Genomic DNA, 18,313 nt, shown 5'->3' with positions numbered 1-18,313 from the left:
CTTACAAAGATAATGACAATGGATAATGTGATGGCAAATAAGAACTTATTTAGCATTAAACATATGATGTATTATTTTGACATTCTAATAATATCAATTCTTCTGGAATCAGCTTAATATCCATGTACTTTAGTCTGTAGCATGTGGACAACATCACTCCTGGGGGAAAAGAAAAAAGTATTATCAAATTTGAATATACTTCCTACAATTGATAACTATTTTGAAAAAGAAATATATGTGTATATGTATGTGTGTATATATATATATATATATAAAATCTATCTTTCTAGTCCTCTTCCTTCTCTTTTGTTTTTTTTCCTTAAACATTCAGTTTGAAGCTTTATTAGAAATTCATCTTATGATCATATGCAGGACTTCTAAGTTCGGATTGGAGGTGACTGTTGAGATACCATCTAACCCTATTGTTTTTCAACTGCACTTTAGGTATAGTAAAGTGAATGTCGCTCAGTCATGTCCTATTCTTTGTGACTCCATGGACTGAGTCCATGCAATTCTCCAGGCCAGAATATTGGAGTGGGTAGCCTTTCCTTTCTCCAGGGGATCTTCCCAACCCAGGATTGAACCAAGGTCTCCAGCATTGCAGGCAGATTCTATACCATCTGAGCCACCAGGGAAGCCTTAGGTATAGAATGAAAATCAAATCCCTAAGTGACTTTTGAGCCAAAAATAAAATCCAGGAAAATACAGTGTAATTGTTGATTCAGTATACTATAATATAGATATCAAATAAATTTTCCTTCCAGTTTGGAAAAAAAAAAAAAACACTCCTTAATTCTTTTAATTTACAAACACCTTTTATTTTCTCCAACAGTGAAGCCACAGCTGCCCACAGAGGCCATTAGCACCTCTAGTGATTTTAACACTTGAAGCCTAAGTTAGGAGTTCAGTATTAACTTAAAAACTATATTTAGATTGTGTCACCTTTTAAATTGAGACACTCTTTTTCTTTTTTTTTTGGAAGGAGGAGGCAGCAGAGAATAGGGCTTTAGCATTATCAATTCATTGTCTCTATGGCCAAGAAAATGTTACAAAATCAGCCCAATGCAATGATATTATACATTTTTGTAGAAAACGGAAAAGTGAGTTAAGTCTAATGCTCTCCTGTCATTTGGTGTTGTCCTTACCTTTGCTTATTTGTCTTATTTCCATCATTCCTGGGTAATCAGTAGAAACTGTAGTCAACAAAAGGCAGTTATAACTGAAATTTTATCTAGTAGTGGTAGTGTAGTTACTAAGTCGTATCTGACTCACAACCCCACGGACTATGGCTGGCCAGGCCCCTCTGTCTATGGAAATTCCCAGGCAAGAATACTGGAGTGGATTGCTATTTTCTTTACCAAAAGTGCTATCTGCTTCTAAGTTTAAAAATATCTTTATGAATCATTTATGTATTTTCAAAGTATTATCTAGAGTTTGATTAGATAGAAGTGGCTTGAATCTATTATTCTTCATAAATCTTTTCCACACAGAGCTTCAAATTAAAAAAAAAAAGATTATTCTAAATGCAGATATTGTCTTTTTAATCAATTAGAACTATTTTCTTCTTTCACTTTTTCCTTTATTCTTTCATTGTCCTTTTCTTCCTTCTTCCCATCTCACATTCCTTTTCTCCCTTCCTTATTCTATTTCTTCCTTCCATTACTCTTTTCTTCCTTCATTTCTTCCCCCTAGATATCTTGACAAATATCACGTCATATTTTAACACAAGTGAATAACCATTTTGTATTTTCTTAGTTTGAAAGGATTTCTTTTAACAACAAAACCAGTATCTCTCAAACAATGCTTCCCCAAGGATTCTTTAAGAGCATTAAAATGTTATTCAGCATTAACAATGTTGTATCAAATATTTAAAAGTTTCTAAGAGAGTAAATCAAGTTCTCATCAAAACAAACAAAAAAAGAATTTGTAACTATATGAGGTGCTAGATATTAATTAAACTTACTGTAATCATTTCACTATACATATATATCAAATCATTATGTAATACACTTAAAACTAATATAATGTTGTATGTAAATTATACCTAAATATCCTGGAAAAATTAATAGAATGTGCTATCCAAAATACTCATTTTGTAATCAAATGAGTTTTTATAATTTTGCCACTCCATGAACTGTAGCATGCCCGGCTCCCCTATCCTTCACTGTCTCCTGGAGTTTGCTCAAGCTCATGTCCATTGAGTCAGTGATACCATCCAACCTTCTCATCCTCTATCACCCTCTTCTCCTACCCTCAGTCTTTCCCAGCATCAGGGTTTTTCCCAATGAGTTGGCTCTTTGCATCAAGTGCATTGGAGCTTCAGTTTCAGCATTAGTCCCTCAAATGAATATTCATGGTTGATTTCCTTTAGGACTAACTGGTTTGATCTCCATGCTGTCTAAAACAGTCTTATTGACATTAGTATATAAAGGGGTAAGTGAAAATAACTGCAAAAATTTCTGTGTCTCACCGATTAATATTATGTGGCACTCTTTTCCCAGGGACAGCAATTTAAGAAACACTGAAGTGAGCTAATTATAGTTGTATAAAACCATTCATGTGATCTCATAAGTGTCCCAGTTCTTTACACCTCTGAGGAGAGTATCATTGGGAAAAATTATGAGTAAATTAACTTTAATAGATTGGATATTTTGTAAAGCAAGCATTATGATAAACAATCTTGCTTCTGTTGTCATAGTCTAAGGAAAGCTCCCAGGGAGAAGGTTTTGGGGACTTACGTGCCTCCCTTTTTGTGGGTTTTGTTCTTGACATCGATGTTCCCAGTAAATCTCTCCATCATGCCTTTAAACAACACAGAAAAAATGTCCTCCTTTTGTGTTTATTTCAATACCAGACTTATCTTTATCTTTACTATTTTGATGGCAAACTTTCTAAAATTTATTACAGGCTTCCAGATTTTCTTAAAGACTCATATAAGTTTGATGGTTTAGATGTATTGCAAACCCTATTTTACTGTTGTTGGTGTTCAGTTGCAAAATCATGTCTGGCTCTTTGAGACCCCACGGCTTGTAGCATACCAGGATCCTCTGTCCTCCACTATATCCCGGAGTTTGCTCAGATTAATGTCCATTGAGTCAGTGATGCTACTGAACATTAACACTAATGTCTATTAATTATATTCAAGACTGTTTGTTTTTATGATAAATAATGAGAATAATAATTTAATAGTGACAATTTACGAAGTGTTTTCCATGTGACTGTGTACCACATATTTCCCATGTTATGTCGTTTAATCCTGATGGTAGCTATAAATGACATATATTTCTACCTTATTTTCAAATATGTGTAAATAGTGTTTTAAGATTAAATAGTTTACCCAATATTATAGAGCTAACAGGTAGAATATTCAGGATTCAAACCCACATCTGCCAGATTCAGAGCTTGTATTCTAAACTGATTATTCTACCTCACACTACAACTAGAAAGCTACAAATGGAATTAGTTTATTTTTATAGTATTCTCTGTCTTTCCACCAGTGTGGAAATATATGTATAACTGAGGAAGTCCATTCACCACTAAGCTCTCTCTGAATTTTAGATATTCTGCTAATGAGATATGGACTCTGCAGATAGTGAAGTGTCTGGGGTCTCTACAAGGTATAGAGGATACAGAGAGGAATTTCAGAAGATGATAAATACAAGAGAGTTAGACTGGATTGATGAATATAATGAAAATATTTTATTTCACAAAAACATAAAAAATGGCAAAGTAGAATGAGGGAGGAGAAGGCAATGGCACCCCACTCCAGTACTCTTGCCTGGAAAATCCCATGGACGGAGGAGCCTGGTGGGCTACAGTCCATGGGGTTGCTAGGAGTCGGACACGACTGAGCAACTTCCCTTTCACTTTTCACTTTCATGCATTGGAGAAGGAAATGGCAACCCACTCCAGTGTTCTTGCCTGGAGAATCCCAGGGACAGGGGAGCCTGATGGGCTGCTGTCTCTGGGGTCGCACAGAGTCGGACACGACTGAAGTGACTTAGCAGCAGAATGAGGGAAACAATTAAAAGAAATGAGAAATTCTGGGGCAAGCACATTTGTCCAATGATTCAGATTTTAAAATTTTTTGAAAGTCAGAAACATCCCTAACTTATAGCTCAGGAGTAATCCAAGACAGGGGTTTTAGCATGGAAACTGCAGGAAGATTTTTTTTTTTTTAGATTTCTTAAAGAACCCAAAGAAAGGTAATCAAACAAGAACTAGATAAAAGCACCAGAATGCAACATCTGAAATCACCTGTAGAGACATGTTTAAATGCCTGTATTATGGGTTGGCCTATATCTAGCTGAAATTAACACAAATTTTTTGGGTAATAATTTTTCTCTTTATACAGTCTGTAAAGAAAATTTACACTGCACTCCAAGCAGCAGATTCTGTTTAGAACATGTGATTATGAGGTGCTGTGCCAGGCTTAGATTATAGAAACCCAGACTTAAAAAAAAAAATACATCAATTTGACTCACCTTCTCTGAGGAACTATGAAATTAAACAACCCAAGTATACAATAATGTTATTAGATGATTTTGGAGGAGAAATAAGAGAGTTCTTAAACAGAATCATTGCGTATCAGTGTGAACATCCTGCATGGTTTCCCATGCATTTGTTATCAGAATGTGTTTTAGGTAGTTTTATAAAGCATTTCACTTTATGCCTTGAAAATTACTTTGTGTTTCCTTATAAAATGACTTTTATGTTACTAGTGACCCTTTTTGGCATAGAAGTGATTTCAGAATGCCACCATAATTCGCATAATTTTAAAAAGAGTCTCTAGACTGAGATTCCACCCTCCGGTCCCCAAACATGCAGTGCTTGCAGGTTATACTGCTCAGTAGGCCGTTATTTTCTTTAACATGCATTCGTGTACATTGGGATTCCAACATGAAACGAATTTCTATGCATCAGAAAAGCATGGGACTTAATTACCATGTTGGATTTTAAACAAAGCAACTCATTCCCGACAAAGGAAGTTAGAACATATGCAGAGTGTACTCGATTCTACAATGCTTTTAAAAGATTGTGAACAGTTGGTATGAGAGTTGCCAAAATTAAAGAATAACTTTTATGAGGAGAATAAAAGAGAAGTCCTGCTATAAAAATTCTTTAGAGTTCATTGAATGCTGCATATTCCAGCTCAGGTAGAACTGCAAATTTATGACATTTATTATGAAACTGGACTTGAATCTCTAACAGAAAAATGAGGGGCCCAAGTGGTGACCATTAAATTATACAACTTGTTATAAACTATCTTATTATTCTACTATTCTATGTAGCCTCACCTTTTATTACATCTTAAATGCAAACTAAAGAAACCACCAAGAAAAGACCTTTTCTAGCAAGAATAGTGAAGTAAAATAGTCTTTAAAGCACAGACACAAAGATTTAATAATAACATACAGTACCTAGTCAAACAAAATCAGTACATTGTTCTTAACTTTGAGTACCAATAATCTAAGTTTAAACATGGCATTCAATAAAATGATTAGGGAAATTAACTATGAACAGAGATAGACTTATCAACTAAAAAAATATAACTATCCCATTCAGTTCAGTTCAGGCGCTCAGTCGTGTCCGACTCTTTGCTACCCCATGAACTGCAGCATGCCAGACTTTCCTGTCCATCACCAACTCCCGGAGTTTACCCAAACTCATGTCTATCCCATTACTCTCTCTTAAAAATGGGGATTTTTTTCTTTTATTTCTTCCTTCTGTAGTTTTCGTAGTATATACTGATTATCATAAGCTTTTTCAGTAGTAAATCGTGTTAGGAAAACACAAACCTATGGTGTGAAAATAAGTGTTTACAGACCTTCTGAAGCTAAATGAAATCCCTATAGTGTTTTTTTAGATACATGGGCAAGCTGTTCCACTACATTATTTTAACACATCTCAAAGCTAAATTGAGGGAGAGAAAAAGATAGTAAAAGATTGAGCTGCAGTTGTGCTGCTGCTGCTGCTGCTGCTGCTAAGTTGCTTCAGTCGTGTCTGACTCTGTGAGACCCCATAGACTGCTGCCCACCAGGCTCCCTATCCCTGGGATTCTCCAGGCAAGAACACTGGAGCGGGTTGCCATTTCCTTCTCCAGTGCATGAAAGTGAAAAGTGAAAGGGAAGTTGCTCAGTCGTGTCCAACTCTTAGGGACCCCATGGACTGTAGCCCACCAGGCTCCTCCGTCCATGGGATTTTCCAGGCAAGAGTACTGGAGTGGGGTGCCATTGCCTTCTCCAGCAGTTGTGCTAATACCTCTTAATTTTTTTATGCATTTAAAAGGGAATTTGATATTCTTCACTTTGGGCTTCAAAAGTCCTAATGCGCAGTTGAAACCTTAGTTACTATTACTGGACTTGTGGTTAGTGGTTTGTTCATAAAAAGCGAATCATCAAACCCAGAGATTATAAGACATAGTACATAGAGAGCTTACAGATTTTTATTTAGAATATTTCTTAATATTTTTTAGTTCAATTAAATACTTTTCTTTGAGCATGAAAATACTTATTGAAGTGGGGCTGCATTTTATGTCTTTTTACATAAAACATAGTGTAATTCATCATCCACAATTTCTTTGGATTACTCAAAGTAGAATGAGACCTTAATTGATAATTGTGAAGCAATATGAATGCCAAAGCTTTCTAGATGTGTGCTATTTCTCCTATTTTAATGTCATTTTTCTCACATGTAATTCAATAACATCAATTCTTGAGTCTTTCCAAACCACTGAACCTGTTTTTCATAGAAACAGCTTTTACATTTTAAATATTTATTTTAACAATATATAAAATACTCAATTAAATATAACTCCATGCAAGAATGTAGTGCCATGAATAGATTGGGGAAGAAATATGAATAATTTATGAAAGCATACGACTTGAATGTTGGGAAGTCAAGTGCTCAAATTCAGAAGCATGGTATACAGGACAAGCTTTCACCACATCCTAGGATTCAGAGAGTATGGTTAAGAAAGAGCAAGAAGTTACAGGTAAGCCTTCAAGTCAGTTATTTAGAGATCAATTCAGAGTGCTTTTACTGAAAACTTTCAAAGATCTCTGGATAATATGAAAAACCAACTTATAGTGCACTTCAAATCTACTTCAACTTTCTGTTTGTACACTTAGAATCCAGACAGAAAAGAACAATGAAATAGTTATTTGGAAGGTTTTGTAGCTACTGACTTTAAATGAAGTCACTAAACATGTTTTTGTGAAGTTTTGTGTGAAAATAGAGTTGAGTTTGATATGACCAGAATTATAAAATTTTACTCTTTATATCAAAATTGGGGCTTCCCTGGCTGAGACTAGAAAGAATCCACCTGCAATGCAGGAGACCTGGGTTCAGTTCCTAGGTTGGGAAGATCCCCTGGAGGAGGGCATGGCAACCCATTCTAGTATTCTTGCCTGGAGAATCCCCAAGGACAGAGGAGCCTGTTGGGCTACAGTCCATGGGATTGCAAACAGACACAACTGATATCAAAAGAGGGGAAAAATAGATACTTTTTTCTTTTTCATAATGCAGTAAGTCGCTTACTCCTTGGAAAGAAAGTTATGACCAGCCTACACAGCATATTAAAAAGCAGAGACATTCCTTTGTCAAACCACAGTCAAGGCTATGGTTTTTCCAGTAGTCATGTATGGATGTGAGAGTTGGACTATAAAGAAAGCTGAGCACCAAAGAATTGATGCTTTTGAACTGTGGTGTTGGAGAAGACTCTTGAGAGTCCCTTGGACTGCAAGGAGATCCAACCAGTCCATCCTAAAGGAAATCAGCCCTGGGTATTCATTGGAAGGACTGATGTTGAAGCTGAAACTCTGATACTTTGGCCACCTCATGCGAAGAGCTGACTCATTGGAAAAGACCCTGATGTTGGGAAAGATTGAAGGCAAGAAGACAAGGGGACGACAGAGGATGAGATGGTTGGATGGCATCACCGACTCAATGGACATGAGTTTGGGTAAACTCCAGGAGTTGGTGATGGACCAGGAGGCCTGGCGTGCTGCGGTTCATGGGGTCGCAAAGAGTCAGACACGACTGAGCGATTGAACTGAATTGAACTGAATACCTGAAGTTTGACGTCATAACCTTGAATCTTTTGGCAAATTACTAAATGTGTCCATCTTTTTTTTTTTTTTTAGTAATTAACATATGCATGTAGAAACTATAGTTACACTAATGACTTTGCCCTTGTTCTTTACAGCAGTGAAATGAGAGATTATTTCACTGCAAGGCCTCTCTAAGCACGAGATGATCACTTTGCTGTACAGCAGACAATAACACAACATTATAAAGCAACTATACTCCAACGTGGAGTATAGTATAGAGTCAGTATCGTCTGTCTTTCCAAATATTTAAATAGATACCCCAGTAAAACTCTTCAGTTAAGCAAAAATCATGTCTAGAGAGCTTATGCCAAGGGCTGTCAACTATTTATAAATAGAAGGTCACCTAGCACAAGGGTTGCTTTTATTCCCTCCAATGTAGTTTTTTTCCCCCCACTGACTGTAGAGTTTTTTTTTTTTCCCCCCACCTAATAGAATAAACTTGAGATATCTTACCAGATAGGTTTTATAGCCACGTAACAAATTTAGTGTGCTTAATTTACATATATAGAACTTGGCACTTGAAATATAGGTTTTTATAAATAACCAGAATTTATTGTGGTTAAGCAAAAGAAAGAGAATTGAATCTCATTCATAGTTTAAAATTTAAAGCAGGCTTATCCTCTCCCACTCCTCCACTCTTGTTTGAAGTAATAAAACATGATCTTTGGTTCAGAATTGCCCTTTTAATGGAATAAAAGTTTAAGCAAGTATTTTGATGCACCAATAGCATATATTTCATCTTCATTTTCCCTCAAAATGAATAAGCTTTGAAAAATAGAGCTAATTCCATCACAATATTTGCTTAGAATGCTTAAAACAGAAGGTAATGAGTGATTCTAGTGGTGCCATAGAGACTCATGGCTTCTAGAAACAATTCAAGGCACTGATTGCAATTTGAAAGCTGCTGCATGAGCCCACCTGGGGCATCAATTAATCCCTTGAACTCTTGCTGTTACACATTATTTAACAAAGGTCCTAATATTAATGGCACGACTTCTTTGACTCCAAAAGTTAATCCTTGACTGTATGAAACATGTGTCTGGCTTTCCTTGTAAATTGTGATTCAAAGTTATAGAATTTTACATTAAATCCCACTGTTACCCACTCAACAGTAATCTCCTCTCTTCCCTGTATTTTTTATTATTATAGTGGTACCCAAATTCTCCTTATCTAGTCAAATTTTAACATTTGAGTAATTTGACATAAAGGTTTTATAGATCACTGAATATCATGTAAGTATGAAAATGGTTACATTAAGTCTTTATATAAAATATTGAACAAAGCTGAACATTTGTGTATGTTATGACCCAGCAAATTTACTTTAGAAGATATGTTAAAATATTTATAGCAGTTCAATTCAACAGAGTCCCAAACTAAAATATTTAGATGTTCTTCAAGAATGGAATGGATAAGTGAATGACAATATATTCCTACAAGGGGATACCACATAGTAATGAAAATGAACACAATATCATAAGTAGTTACATAAATCTGATAACTATACTTTAAAGCAAAAAAAAAAAAAAAAAGCAAGACACAAAAGCACATATGCTAATGAGTCTAATTATATTCCTACCTACCTACCTTTCTGTTATGAACTGAACATTTACATCCCAGCCTAATTCATATCTTAAGATCTTAATCCACAGTGTGATATTATTTGAAGGCAGAGTCAGTGGGAAGTGATTAGGTTATAAGGGTACAGGCCTCATGAATAGGATTAGTGCCCTTACTAAAGAGACCTCAAAGAGCTCCTTGCTTGTCTTCCCACGTTAAGACAAAGCAAGAACTATTCATAGAATTGTTATAAATAGCACATTTTGTGAAATGGAATTGCCCTTTTTGAACTGGAAGTGAACCCTCATCAGACATTGAATCTGCTGGTTCTTGATACCGGACTTTCTAGCCTTGAGAACTGTGAGAAATGAATGTTTAAGCCACCCGGTTTATGGTATTTTTGTTATAGCATTATGAGTGGACTAAGACAGTCTATCACAGGCAAAACTGATCAGTACAGAGTTAAAAGTTGGGATAATAATTATCTCTCAGAGGGGGAGTCAAAGTATGAGAAAGGTTGATGATATTATATAGCACTGATGATTTGCTGTTTCTTGATCTGGTTGCTGGTGAAAAGAAAATGTTCACTTTATAAACATTCATTGAGCTTATGGTTCATTCCCTTACTGTATGTAAGTTATGTTTAACAAAAGTTGTACTTTAAAAAGCATATTTGCTGGGAGAAGCTTCCTAAGAAGCATATTATGTGCCAGTTTATTCCTTATTAGCAAACAAACCAATAGGATGCAGTCTTAATATTTCAACCTATAAGCTTTCTGAATTAATTGAAATGGAAACTACAACAAATTAACTTTGAGTAGATGACATTTAATTCAAGTAAGATCAAATAGGAAATTGCCCTTTCCTAAAGATGCTATTACGGTTGTGTACTACCTAATTGCAGATACTAAATCACTTGCTTTTGTTCACTCTATTTTTAGAAGCATGATATGGTTGGTAACATTCATGAATCAAAAATTTAAGTAACATGTGAGAAGACACCTAGGGGTATTGTTAAAGAACATTCTCCAAAGTCAGATGAAGCTAATTTGAGCTTAACCTTATCAGCAATCCAAATTCAGCAAATGCAACATCCTGAGATGTTCATAAAAATTATATATGACGCTAGAAGACTTTAGATGTCAAGATGTGGTAAGACAGAACTAGTATAGTTGTAGTTACTGTCCATAATAAGCATGTACTAGGTAAAAACCCGAGGAATAATATCTTACTATTGTTGACCAACAAATTTGAAGAAATGTACCTAATCATTAGTTATCAGAAACATAGTTTTGAAGTGACATGAAAGAGGGAATGTTAAATTAAGCTTTTCTTGACTACTTTGTAAAAGACAAGCTTGCCTCTCCCTCCAGAAAACTAAGAGAGACAGTGTGAATGCTTCTCTGCTTCTGTTTCCATAATGATGGGTAGTACAGAGAATATGCCATGATTATGGAAAGTTATTGTTTAGTGGAAATTATCAGAATTGAACTGAATATTTTCATTGCTTACCTGTAGTCTCTGATTTGATCTAACAATTATCTAATTCTACTCATGATTGCATTTTGGCTACAACTAGAGCTTCCCTGATTAGAGAAGGAAATAGCAACCCACTCCAGTGTTCTTGCCTAGAGAATCCCAGGGACGGGGGAGCCTGGTGGGCTGCTGTCTATGGGGTTGCACAGAGTCAGACACGACTGAAGTGACTTAGCAGCAGCAGCAGAGCTTCTCTCCCCACATGTGAGGGCATGTCCATTTATTTGTTCAAAAACATATACTTTGAATGTCTATTCCTTACCAGGAAGTGTGTTAAATTCTAGAAAAATACAGAAATGAGTGAATGATCTTTTTCATGAAATAAACACTAAAAACAATATAAGTAGGAAGGACAAAATTGTTACAGATCATATAAAAAGAGTAGAAGGCAATGGGAGCTTATGGCAAAATATTACCTTTGGCTATCATGATAGAGATGACTTCTTGATATCAACTTTAAAAAAATGTACAGCCTGAGAGCTATGAGTTAAGTTTTATTTGGAGCAAAATGAGGACTACAACCTGGGATATAGCACCTTAGCTGGTCTGAAAATCTGCTCCAAAGAGGCAAAGGGGAAGGACAGTATATATATGATTTTGGTAAAGGGAGAATACATGCAGTCAAGTGTGTATGTATACGTGTGTGTGTGTGTATATGTATATATATATATATATATATATATATTTGTGTGTGTGTGTGTGTGTGTGTGTGTAAAAAGTTTCTTCTGGTCTCATGAAGCTCCTGCTAGTCATGAGAAAGAGTCATCACCCTGAAGGATTTTAGTACTTTTCTAGATTTGAGGAGATAAATGAATTGGGCTCATAAAATCAGCTCCTAAGAGTATCTGTCTGAAGACCTTTGCTGCCAGTTTTCCCAGAGCAGAGTGCCTCATTTCTGCTCTTCACCACAAACTCCTTCAGGGGGTGTTGGAGGGAGGTCAGCAGCAGCAGCAGCATATGATTTAATTCTTGTAGAGGTAGATTGCTAGGACCCACGGCAAGTGCCAATTTATATCTAAAAGTGGCATAGGCATAGCAAATGCATTGAGCTGGCTGAAGCATAAATGTGAAGTGACATGAGAATGGCACTCCAGGAAGAAGAAGGGTTTGAGCAAAGGTACAGAGGAGGAAAAATAATGGTCACTCATAGTAATAGTGAATCATTTACTGTGACAGGAACATAAGACATGTACAGGAACACCATGAGAAATTAGACTGAAATATGTATTGGAGCCAGATCACGGAGGAATTAGAATTGGTATTTTGTTCATTAGGCAAGTGACCCAAATGACATTATTTATTGGGGAACTGCGTGTGTGTGTGTGTGTGTCCTAAGTTGCTTCAGTTGTGTCCAACTCTTTGCAACCCTATGGACCACAGCCCACCAGGCTTCTCTGTCAAAGGAATTCTCCAAGGATGAATACTGGAGTGGGTTGCCATGCCCTCCTCCAGAGGATCTTCCATACCCATGAATCAAACCCACATCTCTTTAAGCCCGCTACACTGGCAGGCAGGTTCTTTACCTCTAGCGCCATCCGGGAAGCCCATTGGGCAACAGTATGTAAGATGTATTGCTGCATATTGTAGGATGCATCGCTGCATACAAAGAACCCCTGAAGGAACACTGTAACTTGGTCTACTCATCTATGCAAGAGAAAAGTTAGGATAAGCAATAGCAAAAAAAAAAAAAAAAAAGACAAAACTCGTATGTTTTATTTTTTTTTCTTTTATTCTTTAAGGAAGGAATATTCTTTAAGGTAGAAAGCTTTCCTCCTGCTAATTTTTTTGTTGTTGTTTTTTGTTCCTTTACCTCTGAATCCACAGTCTTAAGTACATTTGCAAGCTCAGGTAGAACAAATCTCAGTTGTGAATAGAATACAGAGGAGGAAATGGCGACCCACTCCAGTATTTTTGCTTAGAGAATACCATGGACAGAAAAGCTTGGCGGGCTACAGTCCATGGGGTCACAAAAAGTCCGACATGACTGAGTGACTAATACTTCCTTACTGGCAAAATGGCTGTGACAAGATTGACCAGGATCATAACACCCCTTTTATGAAGAAAAATAAGAAGTCAGTGACAGTCATTTATTTATACAGCCATCTGCACATTCATATCTAAATCCTTCAGGGATTTAAATATGCAGTTTCCAAATACAGGATCTTGTGGGGAGGCCTGAGTCACTCAGAAGCCAGCAGGAATGACAGGCACCAATGAATCTTTTTTGTGGGCCCTTAATTACAATCTTTGATACAGTTAGCCTTTTTATGAGTGGTTGTCACTGTGGAATCAAGCAAATGCCAGTACATAGGTACACAGTTTCTTGGCTCTCTGTCATGCAAAGGCTAGTCTGGTTGAAAAGGAGATGTATGGAAGGTGGTTCAGAATAATATCAGACTGTGATGATGGAATCATCTGAGCTGAGCTTTACCGTGTGCAGAGATGCTGTAAAGAACTCTGGACAAGCCCTTGAGTTTCAAGGACTGCAACCTACATACACAAACACACGAGCACACAGACACTCACACATGCACATGCACACACACTTCCATCAAAGCAGCATCTCTTTGTCTGCTTTAAATAGAGTACTGAATTTTTCTCTGATAAAATAGCAGTGGAAACTGGATGCCTAGTACAGCAGTTCATGGGATCCAGTTTAAGGATTCATTTCATAGATGCTATAAACAGTTTCGAAAAGGATAAATGATTTGTCTTTTGCTTCTTCTTCTTCCCCTAGCCTTCTGTTAGAGAACGAATGGTTAATAATATAGTCTTTATAAGGTATTTAACATAGATTATGTTAACTTTAAATGCAATTTATTTCTCTCATATTCTTTTAGTGTTCTTTGTTAATGATGTTTCGTGATTTCAATATTTAGAAACAGTGCTATTTTGGTGCTTATTTCCCCTAGTATTTAAAGAATACTCCTAACTCTCTTCCTTTCCTACAGACAAATTTCATCATTGAGTTCTATAATTTCTATGACTTTGTGTCATCCTACTTATATAAGCTACTATCCCACCTTTAGAGGCTAAAACCCAAGTTGTTCTAGAGATTCTAGAGAACCATATATAAGACAGCCCACAACTTCTAACCTAGATGCCTATTTGATATCAATATTATAATCAACCTATTTTCCAAACCTAAAATTGGTTGTCCTAGCGACAACCAGGATATTCGGTGTTAGGACTCTCGCAGAAAGCCTGGGAACATTTTTGAGTTTTGAGTTTTCTTTAAAACACTTACTGCATTAAAAATATGGAAGGCATGTGAAAGGATTCTATCATTGTATTAAAATGTATTGTGCCTACACACAAATATTGATATGTTAAACTGACTATTTGAGCCTTGTAGTTTTACAGTCAAAGGTTAGCTATTAAAAGGAAACTATGAAAATTAAACATTCAATAAAAATACACAGATGTTGACATGGTATTAACAAAATAATTTTATAAATAAAAGGTATAAAACACCTTTTCCACATATATAATGAAAGTGAAAATACTTATGAAATAAATTACCACTACCACAAGTGAGAATATCTTAAAAATATTATTATACATAGTATAATGCTAATTTCTGTTTTAAAAAAAAATTGATGAACTTTATAAAAGCAAGTTTATTTTGTGCCAGCTAAAAGTTAGTCTTTGAGTAAGAAGATATCTCACTATAAATAACAACATTTTTATTCTTATATAGAAAAAGTCTTCAATCATTGGATATAGTAATATTTCTATATTATTTTATAAGAGCTACCCCAAAAAATAGGGGCAAAAACGTGAAAATTAAGAGAAAGAAAGCTATTCCTGTCATGAAGTCAAATGCATAAAAACAAACATCTAAATATAAATACTTTCAGAGTTCATTTTCCCCAACATGTATATTACTTTTAAAGATTACATCTCTTGCCCCAACTCTTCGTTTGTGCAGAATAAGGCAAAGGACTTTGTTCCTATCTGAAGGATTATTCCTGATATGCCTTATACCAACCATCTGATTTTTAAAAAAGTAATTCTCTCTCCCTGACAGAGTAATCTTTTCTTGATTAAAAATGACATTTAGAAAAAGGAAACAATATATTTGTTCACCTACATGAGCCAGGAGTGATATGGCTTAGTAGTTGTGTTGCATTTATAAATACATCTTTTGGCAACTGAGAAAATCACTTTTCTTATGCTCACTTAGAAAATGATAAGAGCCCTTTGCAATGTAATCTCCAAGGAAACAATTATTCTGAGGACCTAGATAGACAAGCCTCTGCCTTTCTAATCTAAATCTTTCTACCAAGATATCTGATAGATTCTGTCAACCATGATAACTCTCTTAGGATGCAATTCCAAAGTTACTCTCAGCATTTTGTTCGCAAAAGCACAGATATCAGAGTCCTTTGATTTTTTTGGAAATTCACTTAATCCTTAGCTCTGCACTTGGAATGTTGCCTTGTGGTGCTCCACATTTGAAATGCAAGGGTGTATCTCCTCTAATCATTGCATTCACCACCATGGGCAGAGAAATAAACTTGGTTCTTAGTGGTTGGGCTTGATCCTCTCAATTTTCCATCTTTTTCTTTTGTTTCATGACATGGAAACTCATTTAACTGAAAAAGAATATTTTCTACCTGAAAATTTCAATCGATTGTATTCTTTCTTGTTAGTGAATTGTAAATACGGCAGTTCAGCAATAAAAAATTATGTTAATTTCTTTGAGTCATTTATCTTGGGTAAGTAGAAGCTAAGGGAGCACCAAAACAAGCAACTGAAAACAAATAAAAACAAAATGAAAATCAGGCTAAATAAGTGGTGTCACACATCTAGATTATAATTGTATAATCAGATGTCTTTTTTAAAAAAAAATTCAATTTTATATCAAAACATAATTGATTAACAGTGTTGTATTCAGAATGATTGTTTCCTTGGAGATTATATTGCGAAGGGCTCTTATCATTTTCTAAGGAGCATCAGCAAAGTGATTCAGTTGTAAGTATACATGTATCTATTCTTTTTCAAATTATTTTTCCATCTAAGTTTTACAGAATTTTGAGAGAAATTCCTGTGCCGTGCAGTAGGTCCTTATTGGTTATCTGTTTTGAATGTGGTAGTGTATACATGGCAGTCCCAAACACCTACTCTATCCCTCCACTCCCATCCTTCTCCCTAGTAAGTTCAGTCTCTAAGTCTGTGAGCCTCTGTTTTGTAAATAAGTTCATTTGCTTCACTTTTTTAGATTCTGCATATAGACAATAGCATATGATATTTGTTTTTCTCTGTCTGACTTACTCACATAGTATGTACATCTCCAAGTCCCTTCATGTTGTTGCAAATAGCAATATTTCATTCTTTTTTGATGGCTGAGTAGTATTCCATTTATGTATGTGTACTGTATCTTCTTATCTAGGTATTTATTGGTGGACATTAAGGTCGCTTCCGTGTCTTGGCTATTATAAGCAGCACTGCAATGAACATTCTGGTGCACGTATCCTTTTGAACCATGTGTTTCTCGGGATATATGCCCAGAAGCAGGATTTCTGGCTCATATGGCAGCTCTATTTTTAGTATTTTAAGAAACCTCCATACTGTTGTCCATAGCGGCTGTACCAGTTTACATTCCCACCAACAGTGTAGAAGGGTTCCCTTTCTCTACACCCTCTCTGGCATTTTTTGCTTGTAGATTTTTTAAATGATGGCCATTCTAACTGGTGTGAGGTGATACTCCTTGTAGTTTTGACTTGCATTTCTCTAATAATTAATCATGTTGAGCATCTTTACATGTCTTGGCCATCTGTATGCCTTCTTTGGAGAAATGTTCATTTAGGTCTTCTGTCCATTTTTTGATTGGGTTGTTTGTTTTGATAATTGAGCCACTCAAACTGTTTGTAAATTTTTGAGACTAATCTCTTGTTGGTTGCATCTTTTACAGATATTTCCTGCCTTTTTGTGAGTAGTCTTTCTGTTTGGTGTGGTTTCCTTTGCTGTGCATAAGTGTTTGAATTTAATTAGGTTCCATTTGTTTATCTGTGTCTTTATTTCTATTAGTCTTTCATTTTGGCGTAAATAAGTTGAATCAAGATATTTGGAAGATTTTGATATGCTGTTAAATCAAAAGAAGGTTTAACAAATGCCATTTAGTATAGTGTCTTTATGTGTCCTGGGCTTTGTCTACAGTAGAAAAAGTTTGGAGAAGTAAATGAGTATCCATCCATTCTAAATGAATAAATCCCTGTGGAAACTAGGGAGGCTGAAAAATTCAGCTTCCTATTCCCAAATTCTTTCCTCACTTTCATATTTTATTGTCAGAAAGATTGTATTAACTAACTCTTTTCTCCTCAAAAACACACATTCATATTTAAGAAGACTGTCCTTAAAAGACAAAAATTAATGGCATAGTCTTGGAGTTCAAAAGAAACTTGTTAATTAACCAAACCCCTATTTTAGAAATACGAAAGCTAGAGACAAGACACTAGAGATAGGTAGTCATGCAAATCAATCTGGAAGTAAGGCTAGATATTAACTTAGCTAATTTCCCTGTCTCCTACCTCAAAAGAAGAGTCTCACATCATTTATTGCATTTTCTTTATATGAATGACTTTTAAAAACTGTCCAATTTAGGTAAGATAAATGCTTGTTAAACACAGAATTAAAAAAAAAAACATAAATAGAACCAAAATTTTAAGAATAACATAAATTAAAATTTGCATAATTTTAAAATATTCTTTTAAATATAAAATTTTCCTGTGTATTCCACAAAAGTAAGTTTTAGCTATTTCCATATACATTTGTATCAATGTTTTAATTTTCAATATTTATTATGAATTTACAAAATGTTCAAGTGAGCCATTAATTGCAATATATAATTTAATATTGATTAGCCATGATGTTCAGCAACCACTGTCAAGTAGTCATAAGGTACACAAAATTACCTTTTATGACATAAAATTGTCACCTAAATGTTGTTAATGCCTCATAAACACTGATGGAATGCAAAGAATAGCTCACCAAATTATTGAATTTGCTTTCAACTAGATGCTGAATAACTTATCAGTTGTTAGGTTGATGCCTACAGAGTACGAGTTAGCTATCTTATCAACTGAATTACTTGTTATCACTTCAGG

General features: G+C 35.3%; 1 pseudogene; it reads right to left on the bottom strand.

Annotated features, from left to right (window-relative positions):
- The window catches only part of LOC113890904, a 145,592-nt pseudogene extending 142,795 nt beyond the window's left edge, over window positions 1–2,797 (bottom strand).
- Between the last annotated feature and the right edge of the window lie 15,516 nt (window positions 2,798–18,313).

Source organism: Bos indicus x Bos taurus, chromosome 4 (genome assembly GCF_003369695.1).
Source record: "Bos indicus x Bos taurus breed Angus x Brahman F1 hybrid chromosome 4, Bos_hybrid_MaternalHap_v2.0, whole genome shotgun sequence".
Lineage (NCBI taxonomy): Eukaryota > Metazoa > Chordata > Mammalia > Artiodactyla > Bovidae > Bos > Bos indicus x Bos taurus.
Note: the sequence above shows the minus strand (reverse complement) of the source record. Positions and strands in the feature narration are given on the sequence as shown.